Raw genomic sequence first — 7,849 nt, forward strand, 5'->3', positions numbered from 1 at the left:
TCTAAATTTAATTTTAATTTCATGGTGGATTTTTGTAGAATATAGAAAAACTGTGTCTAATTTCAGGGTGTTGTTTTCAATGTGTGTACGTTAAAAAATATATTCGTATATGCGTCTGCTTACTTTTCTATATTCACAATGAGTATTTCTTCTTCTTCAATTTGGCTGTCACACCGTTGAGATCGATCGACATCGATATCAGGTTAAGTACATAGTTTCATGGAGGTTATAGATGTTACGTTGCAGTCTTAGAACTACATCACTAGTAGCCTGTGGGTGGTGTGGGTCTGTTAACATTCTTACTAAGAGTTGATCAGCCCTAGCTCTGTTGTAATTTGCGCTAACTGTTAACATACACTTTAGCGTATTCTTAGTTGCCGTAGAACCTTTTTCACAGTGTGCGCAATGGAACATTGGCAGCAATTGACGAATATAAAAAATATTCCTCAGCTAGCCCTCATTTATTCTCTCATTACTACTATCTCAGCAACCTATTGACAGATTAAAAAAAATGTAAAAACAATTCTGACAAAAAGTACAGAATTGTGTGTCTGGTGTGTTTCTTCTTGTATTTAACTAACTTGCACGGACTTCTTTGACATCATGGGGCGACTGGACTGTTTTTTTCAGTTGTGTTCCCAATGGAACATTGGCAGCAACTGACGACTGTATAAAACAATCGCCAGTTAGCCCTAATTTATTTTCACATTTCATCACTTCTTGGACACCTTAAACCGACTTGACTGTGTGAACTGACTGGACATCTATGTTTCTCGAACTGACTGGACATCTATGTTTCTCGGACTGACTGGACATCTATGTTTCTCGGACTGACTGGACTTCGTGTACGGACTTGACTTTGCATGTTGACTTGGGCATCTTGAACTGAGTATACTGTTTGAAGTGTTCAGGGTGATGGCAGCATGGCGTGACTTCTGGTATATGTTTCCTTCTTGACTGTGTTCCTTGGACTGAGTGGACTTCATGTGTTAACTTGAACATCTTGGACTGACTGTACTGTATGAACTGTTGGCAATGGTAACGCGTGACTTTTGGTGTTTCCATTAATGATATCACAATCGACAGGAAAGCGTCTATTTTCCTGCCTAGCTCTGTCACCAAAACTGTGTGTTGCTGTATTATGTCTAGTATTGAAGTGGTATCAGGGGTACAGGGCAAAGGTGTGTTCTGTTGTTCCTCCTGTATCTGCGGCTGAGGGCTGCGGAGCTGTTTCTCCTTCTACTCAACGCGAAGCCTCTTCTGGAACTTCTCCAGATGTCTTTCCGCTGTGTTGTTGGTTGGTGCAGTGTCCGTAGTGTTCTTTGCCTGCACCACCTGGCAGTATGTCTTTTTTTTTATACATTCTGTGTTGGAGTTGGCTGTCTCTTCTGAATCTTGTTGGGCTGCTGCTCCTTCGAAGGGACAAGCAGCGCCAACTGCTGCTGTTGATGTATGTCTTCTTTTTATACATTCTGTTTTGGAGTTGGCGCCAACTGCTGCTGTTGATTTTGCCTTTGTAGGTGGCAACATGCTTACTCTGACAATTTTCGCACATTGCCTCGGTGTCTTTCGACTTGCCACACTCAGTCCTTATCTGGCTGCCACCACACATCAGGCAGGCAAATGTCTGCTTAGTGCTATAATACAGTACTAGAAGTACTGTGTTGCAATAATATCGATATACACACTCATCAACTGCGTAACGAGGGAGGCTATCGTGTGATTATGAGGCATCTACATCATACGACCCCGTTAAAAGCTGGAAAAACTATTGGTGCGCCTCCAAACACCAGTTCACACGCATACTGCTAAATCAATTTGAGATCGAGCTCACACCGGATCCATTAACTAATGAGAGGATATTACTACTTAAATCCCCGGGTAACCAGCACAATATCGAGGTCATATTGGAACCGGTACACTGTAATCGCTGCCAGGCGTTTGACCATAGTCTACTATTGCCGTCACCCGTTCGTCTGTCTCAAATGTGGGCAAGCACACCCCATGTGCCCCATGCATGCGCAAAATATATCAATTCATCATGTTTCAAATTACAAAGGTTGCAGCAGCTTGAATCAAATAGTAAATATCAATACCACAGTACGCCAGTCAAAAAGAAACACACAGCAGCAGCAACAGCAGAAACAACATCAGCAGCAGCAAGAACAGCGGCAGCAGCAGCTGTAACAGCTTAAATCATAAACCATCAACAACAGAATCTTTAGCAGCAGCAAATACAACAAACCAGATACTTAAATATAAAAGCCGCCAATGGGAAGCTCAACAGCGCCAAGTACAACCAAACCAAAATTTCCGTTTTCCTAGACAAAAACAAGAGAAGAATTCATCAAAATAACAAAAACAACGACAAGAATAGCCACGCCAACACAAAAATAATCAGCAGCGTCACCAGTAAAATGACCTACACCTAAATTCTAATTGAGCAGGTCCCACCACTGCGGCAAAAACAAGAAACTAGGAAGGCTTATACAACACCCCATGAAGAAAGTCAATTTTAGGCACTTACATTTGAATGAATGCTATAAAATCGCCCCTAACTAACTTTAAAGGAACATTCAATTCAATATTAACACATTTGCACACATTATATACAAAAGTATATTTAATTATACTACTTACGTTTTATACTAAACTTTTGTTATAAATAAGACATTTCGAGACACGCTGAAGAATTCAGAGATTTTAGAAAGTTTTGTCAAAGGTTACAAGAATTTCCATATCACTTTTCTATTAATTTTTTTAATAAAACTATAACTTTAAGACAGACGCTAGCAAGCAGACAAGAATTTTAAAATATTCTTACATGTTAGTTTGATAATATTGACAATAGCTGAAAAGTTTAGTGAGTAAGATTATTACATTTCCATGTACACATATCGACAAAAAGTTACAATACAAAATAACTTTGCTTTGTGTTATAAAACATTTTGTTACGCATTTTATAAAAGTATTATAGAATTAAAAGTATAACTAATATACGTAAGCTTTCGAACACTATATGGGTAATTTGCCGGTTCTCATATCAACATTTATTTTCCACGCTTCCGTATTGGTTTTGTACTGTTCAAGCAATAAGTGTTGAATAAAAATCAGCAATTCACATTCTACAAGTAAACTTTAATATCATGCTCTTAAAACAGGGTGTCTCCCCGGAGTTGAATTGAGATTGAGATGAGCATTGAGACTGATGACAACGCAAAATAGTCACCTATTATCCTACGTTATTTATCCATTACCTTAATCACAGCAAATTTGGAATATGGCTGAACGTTCCACCTCTGCAATTTCTGATATGGTATGTGCCACACGAAACTCTCTGTCAGTTGCGTTCATTGTTGTATTTGGGTACATATCGATAGTAAAATTAAAGGGCCACATTGCCGTACAAAAAAAACAGGTTGGCAGGGTTAGCGAGACCACAATTTAATGTGACCACACTTTCCACAAGGTGGCGTTTTGTGGGCTAGGGAGAAGTTGCCACATTATAAAGAACTAAAAGTGAGGCAGATCAGTTCCTGGCGGTTAATTTTTCATATGGTGCGATCGATGTTGTAAATTTCTATGGAAGTGCATATAGTATCATATTTTTTTTACTTTGTGGAATAGAATTTGACGTGTGTTCGTATAAATAATGTTTAAATTGTGCTAATTTTGTGTTAAGTGTTTAGGTGGCCGACGGCAGGTCATGACATTTTTTTTCTGCACTGTTCCCAATGGAACAGGCTTAAGCAACACCCCATGAAGAAAGTCAATTTTAAGCAGTTGCATTTGAATGAATGCTATAAAATCGCCCCTAACTAACTTTAAAGGAACGTTCAATTAAATATTAACACATTTGCACACATTATATACAAAAGTATATTTAATTATACAACTTACATTTTATACTAAACTTTTGTTATAAATAAGACATTTCGAGACACGCTGAAGAATTCAGAGATTTTAGAAAGTTTTGTCAAAGGTTACAAGAATTTCCTTATCACTTTTCTATTCAATTTTTTAATAAAACTATAACTTTAAGCCAGACGCTAGCAAGCAGACAAGAATTTAAAAATATTTTTACATTTTAGTTTGATAATATTGACAATAGCTGAAAAGTTTAGTGAGTAAGATTATTACATTTCCATGTACACATATCGACAAAAAGTTACAATACAAAATAACTTTGCTTTGTGTTATAAAACATTTTGTTACGCATTTTATAAAAGTATTAAAGAATTAAAAGTATAACTAATATACGTAAGCTTTCGAACACTATATGGGTAATTTGCCGGTTCTCATATCAACATTTATTTTCCACGCTTCCGTATTGGTTTTGTACTGTTCAAGCAATAAGTATTGAATAAAAGTCAGCAATTCACATTCTACAAGTAAACTTTAATATCATGCTCTTAAAACAGGGTGTCTCCCCGGAGTTGAATTGAGATTGAGATGAGCATTGAGACTGATGACAACGTAAAATAGTCACCTATTATCCTACTTTATTTATCCATTACCTTAATCACAGCAAATTTGGAATATGGCTGAACGTTCCACCTCTGCAATTTCTGATATGGTATGTGCCACACGAAACTCTCTGTCAGTTGCGTTCATTGTTGTATTTGGGTACATATCGATAGTACAATTAAAGGGCCACATTGCCGTACAAAAGAAACAGGTTGGCAGGGTTAGCGAGACCCACAAATTTAATGTGCCCACATTTTCCACAAGGTGGCTTTTTGTGGGCTAGGGAGAAGTTGCCACATGATAAAGAACTAAAAGTGAGGCAGATCAGTTCCTGGCGGTTAATTTTTCATATGTTGCGATCGAGGTTTTAAATTTCTATGGAAGTGCATATAGTATCATATTTTTTTTACTTTGTGGAATAGAATTTGACGTGTGTTCATATAAATAATGTTTAAATTGTGCTAATTTTGTGTTAAGTGTTTAGGTGGCCGACGGCAGGTCATGATATTTTTTTTCTGCACTGTTCCCAATGGAACAGGCTTAAGCAACATCCCATGAAGAAAGTCAATTTTAAGCAGTTACATTTGAATGAATGCTATAAAATCGCGCCTAACTAACTTTAAAGGAACGTTCAATTAAATATTAACACATTTGCACACATTATATACAAAAGTATATTTAATTATACAACTTACATTTTATACTAAACTTTTGTTATAAATAAGACTTTAAAAATATTTTTACATTTTAGTTTGATAATATTGACAATAGCTGAAAAGTTTAGTGAGTAAGATTATTACATTTCCATGTACACATATCGACAAAAAGTTACAATATAAAATAACTTTGCTTTGTGTTATAAAACATTTTGTTACGCATTTTATAAAAGTATTAAAGAATTAAAAGTATAACTAATATACGTAAGCTTTCGAACACTATATGGGTAATTTGCCGGTTCTCATATCAACATTTATTTTCCACGCTTCCGTATTGGTTTTGTACTGTTCAAGCAATAAGTATTGAATAAAAGTCAGCAATTCACATTCTACAAGTAAACTTTAATATCATGCTCTTAAAACAGGGTGTCTCCCCGGAGTTGAATTGAGATTGAGATGAGCATTGAGACTCCTACTTTATTTATCCATTACCTTAATCACAGCAAATTTGGAATATGGCTGAACGTTCCACCTCTGCAATTTCTGATATGGTATGTGCCACACGAAACTCTCTGTCAGTTGCGTTCATTGTTGTATTTGGCTACATATCGATAGTACAATTAAAGGGCCACATTGCCGTACAAAAGAAACAGGTTGGCAGGGTTAGCGAGACCACAATTTAATGTGACCACATTTAATGTGTCCACATTTTCCACAAGGTGGCTTTTTGTGGGCTAGGGAGAAGTTGCCACATGATAAAGAACTAAAAGTGAGGCAGATCAGTTCGTGGCGGTTAATTTTTCATATGTTGCGATCGAGGTTTTAAATTTCTGTGGAAGTGCATATAGTATCATATTTTTTTTACTTTGTGGAATAGAATTTGACGTGTGTTCGTATAAATAATGTTTAAATTGTGCTAATTTTGTGTTAAGTGTTTAGGTGGCCGACGGCAGGTCATGACATTTTTTTTCTGCACTGTTCCCAATGGAACAGGCTTAAGCAACATCCCATGAAGAAAGTCAATTTTAAGCAGTTACATTTGAATGAATGCTATAAAATCGCGCCTAACTAACTTTAAAGGAACGTTCAATTAAATATTAACACATTTGCACACATTATATACAAAAGTATATTTAATTATACAACTTACATTTTATACTAAACTTTTGTTATAAATAAGACTTTAAAAATATTTTTACATTTTAGTTTGATAATATTGACAATAGCTGAAAAGTTTAGTGAGTAAGATTATTACATTTCCATGTACACATATCGACAAAAAGTAACAATACAAAATAACTTTGCTTTGTGTTATAAAACATTTTGTTACGCATTTTATAAAAGTGTTAAAGAATTAAAAGTATAACTAATATACGTAAGCTTTCGAACACTATATGGGTAATTTGCCGGTTCTCATATCAACATTTATTTTCCATGCTTCCGTATTGGTTTTGTACTGTTCAAGCAATAAGTATTGAATAAAAGTCAGCAATTCACATTCTACAAGTAAACTTTAATATCATGCTCTTAAAACAGGGTGTCTCCCCGGAGTTGAATTGAGATTGAGATGAGCATTGAGACTGATGACAACGTAAAATAGTCACCTATTATCCTACTTTATTTATCCATTACCTTAATCACAGCAAATTTGGAATATGGCTGAACGTTCCACCTCTGCAATTTCTGATATGGTATGTGCCACACGAAACTCTCTGTCAGTTGCGTTCATTGTTGTATTTGGCTACATATCGATAGTACAATTAAAGGGCCACATTGCCGTACAAAAGAAACAGGTTGGCAGGGTTAGCGAGACCACAATTTAATGTGACCACATTTAATGTGTCCACATTTTCCACAAGGTGGCTTTTTGTGGGCTAGGGAGAAGTTGCCACATGATAAAGAACTAAAAGTGAGGCAGATCAGTTCGTGGCGGTTAATTTTTCATATGTTGCGATCGAGGTTTTAAATTTCTGTGGAAGTGCATAAACCTTCCATCATATTTTTTTTACTTTGTGGAATAGAATTTGACGTGTGTTCGTATAAATAATGATTAAGTTGTGCTAATTTTGTGTTAAGAGTTTAGGTGGCCGACGGCAGGTCATGCCATTTTTTTTCTGCACTGTTCCCAATGGAACACTTGCAGCAACTGACGACTATAAAAAACAGTTGCCAGCTAGCCTTCATTTATCCATCCATTAGTACAATCTCGGCAACCTTAGCGAAAAGTGTTGACAGCTTAACAAAATGTAAAAACAATTCTGATAAAAAGTACAGAATTGTGTGTCTGGTGTATTTTTTTTGTATTTAACTAACATGCCCGACCTTCTTTGACATCATGGGGCGACTGGACTGAATGGACTGACTGGACTTCCTGGACTTCTTAAACAAACTTGACTATATAACTCGGACTGACTGGACTTCGTGTACGGACTTGACTTTGCGTATTTACTTGGACATCTGGGACTGAGGCGTGACTTCTGGTAAGTTCGAGCTCACACAGGATCCATTAACCAATAAGAGGATATTGCTACTTAAATCCCCGGCTAACCAGCACAATATCGAGGACATATAATATATCAATTCATCATGTTTCAAATTACAAAGGTTGCAGCAGCTTGAATCAAATAGTAAATATCAATACCACAGTACGCCAGTCAAAAAGAAACACACAGCAGCAGCAACAGCAGAAACAACATCAGCAGCAGGAAAAACAGCGGCAGCAGCAG

This window comes from Drosophila grimshawi, unplaced genomic scaffold, assembly GCF_018153295.1.
Source record: "Drosophila grimshawi isolate 15287-2541.00 unplaced genomic scaffold, ASM1815329v1 contig_44, whole genome shotgun sequence".
Taxonomy (NCBI): Eukaryota; Metazoa; Arthropoda; class Insecta; order Diptera; family Drosophilidae; genus Drosophila; species Drosophila grimshawi.